Below are 11,954 nucleotides of genomic sequence, written 5' to 3' on the forward strand. Positions count from 1 at the left end.
GCCAACGGCCATACCACGTTGAGAACACCGCTTCTCGTCCGATCAGCGAAGTTAAGCAACGTTGGGTTTGGTTAGTACTTGGATGGGTGACCGCCTGGGAACACCAAATGCTGTTGGCAATAATGTTTTTTGTTTTGTTTTGTTTTGTTTCGTTTGTTTTTGTTTGAATGGCTGGCTCCACGGGAAATTCACGGAGTTGTGTGGAATAAGGCCTGGTAAAATGAATTAATATGTATGTCATGTTTAAAACAAACTCGCTTAATATAGTGTGTGAGGCTTTATACAAAAACAAACAACCAAAACAAAACATGTTGTTTTATATATATATATATATATATATATATATATATATATATATATATATATATATATATATATATATATATATATATATATATATATATATATATATATATATATATATATATATATATATATATAGCTTAATCCGGGTTTGAACTCGCAACTCCAAGAATACGCATCACTTATATACACTTTACCACTGGACCACAGCTGCAGGACACAAGCTTGATGCTGAGGTATCAATTTAATGACGTAAATGCCATTTCCACAAATAAATGATAATTTAAAAGTATTTGTATGTACAAATCTTTTCTGTTTAAAAGGCTACAATATCAGTTACATATATAATTTGTGTTAATGTTTCTATACCCACAGGAAGGCATGTTTTTGCTTATATGTAAGGGGTACGGAGAAGGAATCCACAGACCATCAGTCCCCTTCCCCCCCCCCCCCCCTCCCACCTACTACCACCACCACCACCACCACCACCACTACTCACCACCACCACCACTACTCACCACCAATCACCACCACCACCAATCACCACCAATCACCACCAATCACCACCACCACACCTAACCGAAAACCCCCTAACACATCAACCCTCCCCCCAATCAACAGGCGAAATAATAACCCTCAAATGCCTGCCTGCCTGCCAGCCAGCCAATACTAACGGTCTTCTCAGAAAGAAAATCTCTTTGTATCTGTATTACTTGATGAAATGTATGATTCTAATAATGAAAATAAATTTTGATGTCGGTTGTATGAGCATAATGACCAATATGCACATGATATGAATGAATTAAATAGTGTAGTTTTAAGTAATTAGGTTGTAGACACATTAAGCGGATATGATATTTGACGCGTCCAGAACTGGTGATTTTTGGTTTAGTTTTAAATGCACCACCACCATTGCTTCCCCAGAGCCTAATTAAGGACCGGTAAAAGGAGTCAATATGTATGTCATCTATAAAACCAAAGAATGAATAAAAACACACACACACACACACACCTACATAATAGTATTAGGAAGATTGTATGGCAAAAAAAAAAAGTACTCCCATTGGGTCGTTTGAACTCGCGACTTCCAAAACACCAGCCACACACCTTACCACCCAGCCACCATAGAGTTGGTATAATTGTGCAACTTTAGTTATAAAAGTAAAGTTCTTATTGTCTCAAATCTTATTGTCTGTTCTATGAAAAGGCATGATGTAAATTATGTATTTTTGAATGATTGAATTGTAGGCACATTAAGCGGATTCGATATTTGATATATCCAGAAAAGGTGATTTCTGTTCAGTTTTAAAATGCATCACTGTTAACGCTAAAGGACTGGTAAAACGACTCGATGTTTGTCATTTTTAAAATAAACACTAAAACTAGGCCCTTAACATATATAATGTTTGAATATAAATTGAATGCATATAAATACAAAGTGGGAGTGGCTGGCTGGCTGGCTGGCTGGCTGGCTGGCTGGCTGGCTGGCTGCCTGCCTGCCTGCCTGCCTGCCTGCCTGCCTGCCTGCCTGCCTGCCTGCCTGCCTGCCTGCCTGCCTGCCTGCCTGGCTGGCTGGCTGGCCGGCCGCCCGCCCGCCCGCCCGCCCGCCCGCCCGCCCGCCCGCCCGCCCGCCTGCCCGCCCGCCTGCTTGCCTTGCCTTGCCTTGCCTTGCCTGTCCTGTCCTGTCCTGTTCTGTTATTGCCTTGCCTTGCCTTGCCTTGCCTTGCCTTGCCTTGCCCTGCCCTGCCCTGCCTTGGCTGCAGCTGGCTGGCTGGCCGTAAATCAACTCTTAACAACACCATACCACACCACACCATCACTCATCACCCATCACCCACCACCGGCCCCAGTCTCCCAGCCTCTCTTATATACCCGAGCAGGCCCTTTAAATTATTTGAATTGTTGCACTTCGGCCAATGGCAGGCACGATCGCTGCTGCTCAAACATATTCTGGTTCACAAGTATTAATATATATATATATATATATATATATATATATATATATATATATATATATATATATATATATATATATATATATATATATATATATATATATATTCATGAAACACATTAAAACCTTGATCATTTATTCATTCATTACGTCTAGTGAAGAATTGCTTTTGTTCATTTGTATGATTAAAAATTAATAGAATATGAATTCCTCGCTTAAAGTAAAATATAAAATATATATTGGATTTATATGATTGGTTAATATTCCAAGTGATGCTGAATATCCCCTATAATTTTGTTTTGTTTGTTTGTTTGTTATGTACACATTCCAAATGAAATCAATATAAATGTTATTATTAATGTTTGAAAGTTGATTGTCTACTTGAATCTCTCTATTAAAGTGTGTGTGGCTCCGGATGGAGCCTGGTTATGGTATTTGTCGTGGTGGGTGGCAGAAGTGCTTACTTCTTCTCTGTCTTCTTTGGCAAAAGAACTGCCTGAATGTTTGGAAGAACACCTCCCTGTGCAATGGTTACGCCAGACAGAAGTTTGTTGAGTTCTTCGTCGTTGCGGATGGCCAACTGCAAGTGACGTGGGATGATACGGGTCTTCTTGTTGTCACGTGCGGCGTTACCGGCGAGCTCCAGAACTTCGGCAGCGAGGTATTCCATGACGGCTGCCAGGTAGACAGGAGCGCCAGCACCGACGCGTTCGGCGTAGTTGCCCTTACGCAGCAGACGGTGAATTCTGCCCACGGGGAACTGAAGTCCGGCCCTGCTGGAGCGAGACTTTGACTTGCCCTTCACTTTGCCTCCCTTGCCGCGTCCTGACATTGCTGCTGCTGTTGTGGGTTTGTGGTGTTTTATGCCGCCTTTGCTTTGATGTCCATAGGGAATGGAAAGGATGGGGGAGGTAGAGGGATGGGGAGATGAAATTCAGGAAGAGGATGCGGATGTAGAGAGAGAGGAGGTTTGAAAGTTCGGTGGCCTGTCCACCATGGGTTGACATTTTTGTATGTGTTGTTTGTTTGCGTGTGTGTTATGTTGGGTTGTCAGTACATTGGCTGGGGGGGGCTAGTGTTTGTGACCTTGTTGGTGTCCTAAAGCACTAGAGCCGATGGAGTTGGCTGAAGGAGGCTAATCTTAGAAACATCAGGGTAGTTACACTTCTGACGCCACGACAAATGGTTTTTTGGTTTTATATTTTTTTTGTAGGTGTTTTATTTATATATATATATTTTTTTTTTTTTTTTTTTTTTTTTTTTTTTTTTTTTTTTTTTTATTTATTTATTTATTTATTTTTTTTTTTTTTTTTTTTTTATATTTATTATTTTTTTTTTTTTTCTTTCTTTCTTTATTCTTCATATGGTGTAGATTGGGTCCGGGATGGGCCACTCATCTGGATCGTCTGGCAGACCGCTTAGTATCTGAGGGCTTGGGAAGGCCTCATCATGGATATGTCTGATCACTTTTTGTTGGAGAGTGATTCTTCTGGTTCTGTGTGGTGGTTCGTGGATCACGTAGTCGCTGGTGGTGTTTTCTGCTACGAAGGGATCTTCTGGGTCTGGGACATACATGTTCTTCATACGGTACAGCTGTCTTCTGGCCAGGTAGCTGAGCCTAATGTTCATTGGCTTCATGTTGAGCGTCTCATGGATCAGGTCGGTTCTCACCCTGTCCCTCAGAGTCAGGCCCTCTGCAAAGCGAAGTGCTTTGTTTTGTACTCGTTGTATCTTCAACATGTTGGATTTGTTGGTGAGGTTCAGGGGAACGTATGGGTATTCCAAGCTAGGCCTTATGATCATTCTGTACAGGTGGAGCTTGATGTGGGATGGGGCTTGGTTGAAACGGAAGAGCCTCGCCAGTGAGCCCCGGGCCATCGCTGTCTTCTGGGATACGTACTGGGAGGAGTTGAGTAGCCTGTTGAAGTTGTAACCGAGCACTGTGTTGGAGTTTGAGATGGCTATGGGTTCACCCCTGATTCTTATTCCCCCCTCATTTTCAATTGAGAAGGCCATGCAGCCGACAGTGCTTAATTGAATCTTTTCTGGGTTAGTGGTGATCCTCCATTTCCTTTCCCAGTTAGCAGTCCTTGCTAGTTCTACGTTTGCCTTACGGGTTGCAGTTGCGTGTTTGGCCGCTTGGCTGCTAGGGTTAGATGTTATTACGTGTGTTACGTCGTCCGCAAATTGCACGATAATGGTGTCCCTATACTCTGGTTGGGGCAGGTCATTTACAAAGATGTTGAAGAGAACCGGGCTCAAGCATGATCCTTGGGGGACTCCAGCTGTTGGGGTGAAGGCTGCGGCCTCGTTTGCCTTGAAGCTGGGGGTAACTTGCCTATTCTTAAGGAAATTACTGATCAGCCTGAGGAGGGTCCAGTTTTGCGCTGGTAAGTCTGCTAGTTTGTACACTTTATGCCGCCCCGCAGATCGAGCTTCGTGTTATATACCCCGCTCAGGATCAAGGGAGCCCGCCACTGACCAATCAGCGCGCTCCGCCACGCGACCCGCTCTGAGCTGAGTCGCGAGCGGGATATAAAAGGAAAGCTCGCCTCGCGCAAAAGTTCATTATTGTATCGCAACGCCAGCCAGCACGAGCATCATCATGCCACCCAAGGCATCTGGAAAGGCTGCCAAGAAGGCCGGAAAGGCCCAGAAGGCCATTGCCAAGGGCGATAAGAAAAAGAAGCGCAGGAGGAAGGAGAGCTACAGCATCTACATCTACAAAGTGCTGAAGCAGGTCCACCCCGACACTGGTATCTCTTCCAAAGCCATGTCGATCATGAACTCGTTCGTGAACGACATCTTCGAGCGCATCGCCGCCGAGGCTTCTCGCCTGGCCCACTACAACAAGCGTTCCACCATTACCAGTCGGGAGATCCAGACGGCTGTAAGGCTCCTGTTGCCCGGAGAACTGGCCAAGCACGCCGTCTCTGAGGGCACTAAGGCCGTCACCAAGTACACCTCCTCCAAGTAAACGGCTTACTTACTGCCCTGTGGTGGTGGCTTGGCCTCAAACCAACAAACTCGGCTCCATTGGAGCCACACTTTAATTTCTAAAGAGATTGTGAGTGTTAGACACCAATACTATTATAACAAAAACCTCTGTCACTGAAAGCAAATAGCTATAAAATGAGAATATTTATGAAACTGTCTGTGTGTGTTTCTCTCTCTCAGTGTCTGTCTGTCTGTCTGTCTGTCTGTCTGTCTGTCTGTCTGCCTGCCTGCCTGCCTGTCTGTCTGTCTGTCTGTCTGTCTGTCTGTCTGTCTGTCTGTCTGTCTGTCTGTTTGTCTGTCTGTCTTGTCTATCTTGTCTGTGTGTCTCTCTCTCTCTCTCTCTCTCTCTCTCTCTCTCTCTCTCTCTCTCTCTCTCTCTCTCTCTCTCTCAACACATATAAGCACTCGGTATCTTTTTTCTAGAGATTAGAGATTCATTGTTATGTTCCACATTAGGATTACTATGCAGGCCACCCTCTTAGGTTTGAAAATGTCAAGAAAACGGTTAATTTAAAATGTCATCTCCTAACTTAACAGATTAAGCCAGAGGACCGAAAACAGAATAAAACAGGACTGGACAGTATATGTCACTTATACAAGCTGCTTTTATTTCTAGTACAGTATGACAATTTTTATTTTGGGGGGGGGGGGGGGTGATCCTTGACAGTGCATAAGAGTGAAAAGCGACGGCGTTTTGTTTGTAAGAGAACAGGTTGTACTACAAATGACTTGATTTATTGATATCACATGTATGTATGACACCTAAATTATGCTAGGAATGTCTGAAATCTCCTTAGAAGGATATTTTGGCCCTGAGAAGGGCCGAGTTTGGTGTATACTAGGGTGGTCGATTTAGCTTATGCACGCTCTCCACGGATACGGCGAGCAAGCTGAATGTCCTTTGGCATGATGGTGACACGCTTGGCGTGGATGGCACAGAGGTTAGTGTCCTCGAAGAGACCGACCAGGTAAGCCTCGGATGCCTCCTGTAAAGCCATGACGGCAGACGACTGGAAGCGAAGATCGGTCTTGAAGTCCTGGGCAATCTCGCGCACCAGACGCTGGAAGGGAAGTTTCCTGATGAGCAACTCGGTGCTCTTCTGGTAACGACGGATCTCACGCAGGGCGACCGTTCCGGGCCTGTAACGGTGAGGCTTCTTCACACCCCCTGTGGCAGGAGCAGACTTGCGTGCTGCCTTGGTGGCCAGCTGCTTACGAGGAGCCTTGCCTCCCGTGGACTTGCGAGCAGTCTGCTTGGTGCGAGCCATGGTGAACAACTGTGGTTTGTGATGGCCGGATTACGGATTAAAAAGTCCATAGAGCTGGCAAGTAGGGGATGGAAGAACGGGGCGAGGCTGCAGAAATCTTGAGCAAGGATCCGGGGATGAGGTGAAGAGGGGAGATGAAAGATCGGTGGCCCAACCACCGTGGATTTGAGCTTGATCAGATGAAAGTAGAATTGAGTGGGGTGTCATTTGCAATACACACAGAGGCCGGGAACGCAAGCAGCTGGCAGTGGAGGTTTTGATGTCAGATGATGTTAAGTCAGTTCGTTAGGAGTCTTCTTTCTTGTTGATTTCACCAAACTTTGATCGTTGTTCTTTTTTTTGGGCTTGTCGGTCTTGGTGGTCACGGTTCGTGTTGATGCTTGAAGGTGATCTTTCCTTGGGGGTGATGGTGTACCGACAGATACGTCCTCATCCGATGCATCAGATGAGTGAGGAGCAGGGGTGTTGACACGCTGGGGTAGATTTCTTGAAGGTTGGGTTCTTGAGGGTTGATGTCTTGAAGGTAGAGTTCTCGGAGGGTGTGTAACAGCGGTAGGTACTGCAGCAGAAGGTGCTGCATAGTCGGTACCCTCTATAGGGTCACACCAAGGGTCGATAGCAGCGAAATTCGCCACTGAGACGGGTGAAGGGACAGCAGCAGCTGGAGAAGCGTGTGGAGCAGGAGCTGACAGTATGTCAGAAAGCGTGGCTGCGTTCACAGTGATGTCATGGTTGGTAACGGGAACTGATGCAGAAGTGGGGGTCACACGAGGCAGAGTCTTGTGAGCTGTAGGTACCCGAACAGGATCTGAGGGCTGCATTGCAGTGGCGGAATCGTCGTCGTCGGATGTAGAGTCAGCATCCTCCTCTACCGGGTCAGTTGTTGGAGATGAACGCGGCGCGTTGAAAACTTCCTCAGGAACAATGAAGGTAGGGAGACCGTTCGCCTTGTACAGAATTTTCAGAAGCCTCACGAATTCTCGGGGGTTATTGCCAGCAGTAATTCTGGCTGTTGATATCAGAGCTTTTACTGTGCTCTGCCCAATTAGCTTTGTCTTTGGTTGGGCCGGTGGCGATGGCTGGCTCGACGAATCGCTGGTTGGCGTTTGGGAGCTGGCTCCCCATTGGCTGGTAGTAGCAGTGGGACGTCCTCCCGGGAGCTCCGGGAAGATGGCGGCTTGGGCGTTGAAACCTGAAGTAGAGGTGGTCGCTGATTGGCTTGTTGCTTCAGAGGTACTGGCTCCGGTTGAAGATGTGGATTTCTCCATGTTTTTAATAGCGTTTTGTCTGTGAGGACAATGTATGGAGATTGCTGGATGATCGCCTTTGCACAGCAAGCAGCATAGTGTTTCAGACTTGCAGATGGAGTAATGGTGGTCAGCTGAGCAGAGGCTACACTTCTGAATCCGCTGGGTACATTTGCTGGTGGAGTGGGTGTACTCGTAGCATCGGAGGCACTGGTTGACGATGTGAAAACGTTCCATCTTCACACGGAAAGGCGGAATGTGAATTCCAAAGCTGTAAACTCCATTTCTGGTAGCCATAGTAGCCGCAGCTACCGTCTCGAAGGTCAGCTTCAGGGAGCGACTTGAATTGAAGAATTGAGCTTGGTGAAGCCGTAGGTCCGGGTTTGATGCCTTGAAGTCGTGCATGAACGCACTATCATCAGCGTCATCTTGTTCCACGATCCATTGACTGAGATCGTGAATAACGACAGAGTGTTCAGCCAGGTACTGGCGTGGGAAGTTGAGACGAAGGTGTTGGTTGGAGAAGTTAGCGCTGTAAGACAGAAGTTTGTCGACTTCCTCCTCACTATAAAAGAAGAAAAGGATGTCCGTGCCTTCCTGCTTGATGTCGTTGGGTGTTACTCCTGCAACGTCTTTAAAGAGCTTCAGGAGAGATGTCTTGGAGAATGGATGTTCGTTGAGGGGCGTACCCCTGATCTTGAAGCGTTTGTGACGCATAATGAGCTTCCTGGAGGCCGATGGATCTCTCTCAAAGACTACACGTCACTGAAGATGGCCTCCCGTCTCTACCCGGCATAAAATACCAAGTTAGGAGTGGGGTCTGACCATCTAGAGAGACGCAAGTCTGCTGCCAATTGTTTATCCACCCTGCAGTACTGGGTGCGAGAGAGAAGAGCTGGAGCAACGCGAGCACGTCCGACCGCGACGGTTGCGTGATCGTGATTGTGATGGTGATCTGATGGCCGGCGCCGAAAAATTTTTGCTTATATACGCCGTCTCGAGGCGCTTGCTCGAGCGCCATTGGCTGCTCGACTCGCCTACGTCACCCCGTTGCCCCTCCCCTCCTTCCTCTGGCTGCAGCCAACAGGCGGCTCACCTCAATCACTATTATCGCTGATTTTGCTCTATTTTTTGGATTTGTGCAAAAGTCATTTCACAGGGACGTGAAACAGACGAGTAGGCAACTGCAGTTTTGAAAGCGTTGTGAGAAAGCCGTGTCTACTCGACCACAAGCGTAAAGTAAGGGCAGGCAGGAGTTGCAATGCTACTAGTACGTCCGCTTGATGGGATATAGTCGGGAAATCGTGCGGGCATTCGTCAATTCGATTCACACAACTTCAACACCATGACTGGACGCGGCAAGGGAGGCAAGGGACTCGGAAAGGGTGGCGCCAAGCGTCATCGTAAGGTGCTACGTGACAACATCCAGGGCATCACCAAGCCCGCTATTCGTCGCTTAGCTCGTCGTGGCGGCGTGAAGCGTATTTCGGGTCTCATCTACGAAGAGACCCGTGGCGTCCTGAAGGTGTTCCTCGAGAACGTCATCCGTGATGCTGTAACCTACACGGAACACGCCAAGAGGAAGACCGTCACTGCTATGGACGTGGTGTACGCTCTGAAGCGCCAGGGTCGTACCCTCTACGGATTCGGCGGATAAGAGCTTGGCTAATCCATCGATTCCACCCACCACCACCTCAAAACGGGACCTAATTAGGTCCCTATACTTTTTTACTGAAGGGCTTAATAGACGATAACATAAATTGTTTTGATATCAGCTAGCACATTGGGTCTTATGAAATCTATTTTTTATCCTCGCATGCTTAAAGGGACTCTGATTGGGGAGGGAGGGGGGGGGGGGAAGGTTTGTTACGTTATATACTAGCAGAGCAGGATCATTGGTGGGGGGTGAGGGGGAGAGAGAGAGAGAGAGAGAGAGAGATCTTTCCCAACTCTTCCTTTTTACATGAGTGAGCTACCCGTTTTATTCATTTTATCCTTCTCAGAGCTGTTTTGATAGTATCCAAATGATGGTAAATGAAAAGGGAGGACACGAATATCTACCCAGAATTCAGGACTGGCAATCGATATGCATGTTTGAGTGCGAATCTTTTTCTCTCTCAACTTAGGTATACGTTTATGTCGTACCTAAAAGCGAGAACCACACTATTGGGACAAGTATGCAAGGCCCAATTTTCCTAACAAGCACAGTTAATTTTGTTATTTTCGAACATTTCTTTCCAAATTGGTTTATCCAATTAACAGTATTATATTAAGATCATGAATTGCTGGGTTAGGTTAGGTTAGGTTAGGTTAGGTTAGGTTAGCTTAGGTTAGGTTAGGTTAGGTTAGCTTAGCTTAGCTTAGCTTGGGTTAGCTTAGGTTAGGTTAGGTTAGCTTAGCTTGGGTTAGCATAGGTTAGGTTAGGTTTGATTACATTTCTATGTTAGATTTAACTCAAATTCAAAACAATTGCAGTCATTCGGCTTGTTAGTCAACTTGCCTCTAATAGGGGCAATTTGTCTAACAAGACTATTTAGTTTTGTGTGCATATATATATATATATATATATATATATATATATATATATATATATATATATATATATATATTATATATATATATATATATATATATATATATATATATATATATATATATATATATATATATATATATATATATATATATATATATATTATAGCTTCAAGACTCCGAACCAATATAGAAGCATCAAGAGGAAGTGCTTGTGTTATGGGCCAATAGGCCTTCTGCAGTTACTTCCATTCTTATGTTTTTATTCCCATTGGTTCGTGTTTTATCTTGTGTAAATGTCAATCACCTTACCCAAAACTTTGGTACCATATCACCTCACCCATGTGTATATATAAATATATATATATATATATATATATATATATATATATATATATATATATATATATATATATAATATACAGAGTAAATCTACCCCAAAAGTAATGATTTATTTGTCTACAAAACTAAACTCTTTTTGGAATCATATGAGGCCCCTCCACTGAGGGGGGAGGCCTGGATGTTTATTGTCATGTGTATTCATGCTGCTTGCATGTCATCGTTTATTTTGCCTTTGTTGTTTTCTTGACAGCTTTCTTTGCCTTGGGTGGTTTGGGAGATTTTGAAGCTCTCTTTATTTTGGGCTTTTTGTTCCCAACAACAAGCTGCTGCTGCTGCTTCTTTTCAAGGCTGTAGGTGGTTTGTTGCTTGTGGCGGCTTTCTTGGGAGTTACCACGGCCTTCTTTGCTGCTGTAGATGGTTTCTTGGTTGTGGTGGCTTTCTTGGGAGTTAGAACGGCCCTCTTCTCTGCTACGGCCAGCTTGAATGATCCACTAGCTCCACTTCCCTTGGTCTGAACAAGAATGCCGTCAGCCACTGCTTTCTTGAGAAATCTTCGGATGTAAATGGCGATCTTGGCAGCCTCGACTTTGTTGTTGGCAACAACGTACTTCTTGATTGCTTGTAGAGACGAGCCCTTACGGTCTTTGAGTGCTGCGACCGCGGCTAGAACCATTTGACTAGTTTTCGGGTGAGCAACCTGGACGCGAGGTTTCCTGGTGGTGGCCACCACAGCAGCAGCCGCAGCCTTCTTGGTAGGCTTTGCTTCTACCATGATGATGATGAGATAACCAAGGTGATGAGAGACGCTCAGACAGTCACGGGGGAATGATGCTGCCGCCGCTTGAGCCGAACCTATTTATGTGCCGGCACGGTACAGAAGCTGCAACCTGGCAACTCGTCCACCAATCACAACGGTTGGTTTTACGGCTCCGAAACCTGGATCCCATATCTTCTCTAAAATAGAAGCATTTGTTCATGTTCTTTGTAAAAGTATCATAAAGCAGGACAGATGAGACAAATATCATAAAAACTGAAGAGCAGATGAGCACACACATGTATGTATTACAAAAGAAAATCCACAAATTCATTAGAAATTGGCAGGGCAGGCTGAGGAAGTAGGTAGATGTAAAATGTCTGTAAATGGCGAAAGAACATAAACCCAAGACTGAATAAACGATGTTAAATATCCATGCCAAGGAGACAAAAATATGTTAGGATACAATTACCATTAAGACACCACAAGAAGGTCCGTATCCTGCCGTGATGACTAAAAAGAGTTGGTTATTAGCCACAATGTGTAGGCAGTCTCAT

At 45.3% G+C, this 11,954-nt stretch overlaps 1 non-coding gene across 1 annotated transcript; it reads left to right on the plus strand.

Moving 5' to 3' along the window:
- Positions 1-119, plus strand: LOC138361190 (5S ribosomal RNA). Its single transcript, XR_011226840.1, has one exon. It is a non-coding gene; the product is annotated as a 5S ribosomal RNA (ribosomal RNA).
- The last annotated feature ends 11,835 nt before the right edge of the window (positions 120-11,954 follow it).

This window comes from Procambarus clarkii, unplaced genomic scaffold (assembly GCF_040958095.1).
Source record: "Procambarus clarkii isolate CNS0578487 unplaced genomic scaffold, FALCON_Pclarkii_2.0 HiC_scaffold_245, whole genome shotgun sequence".
Taxonomy (NCBI): Eukaryota; Metazoa; Arthropoda; class Malacostraca; order Decapoda; family Cambaridae; genus Procambarus; species Procambarus clarkii.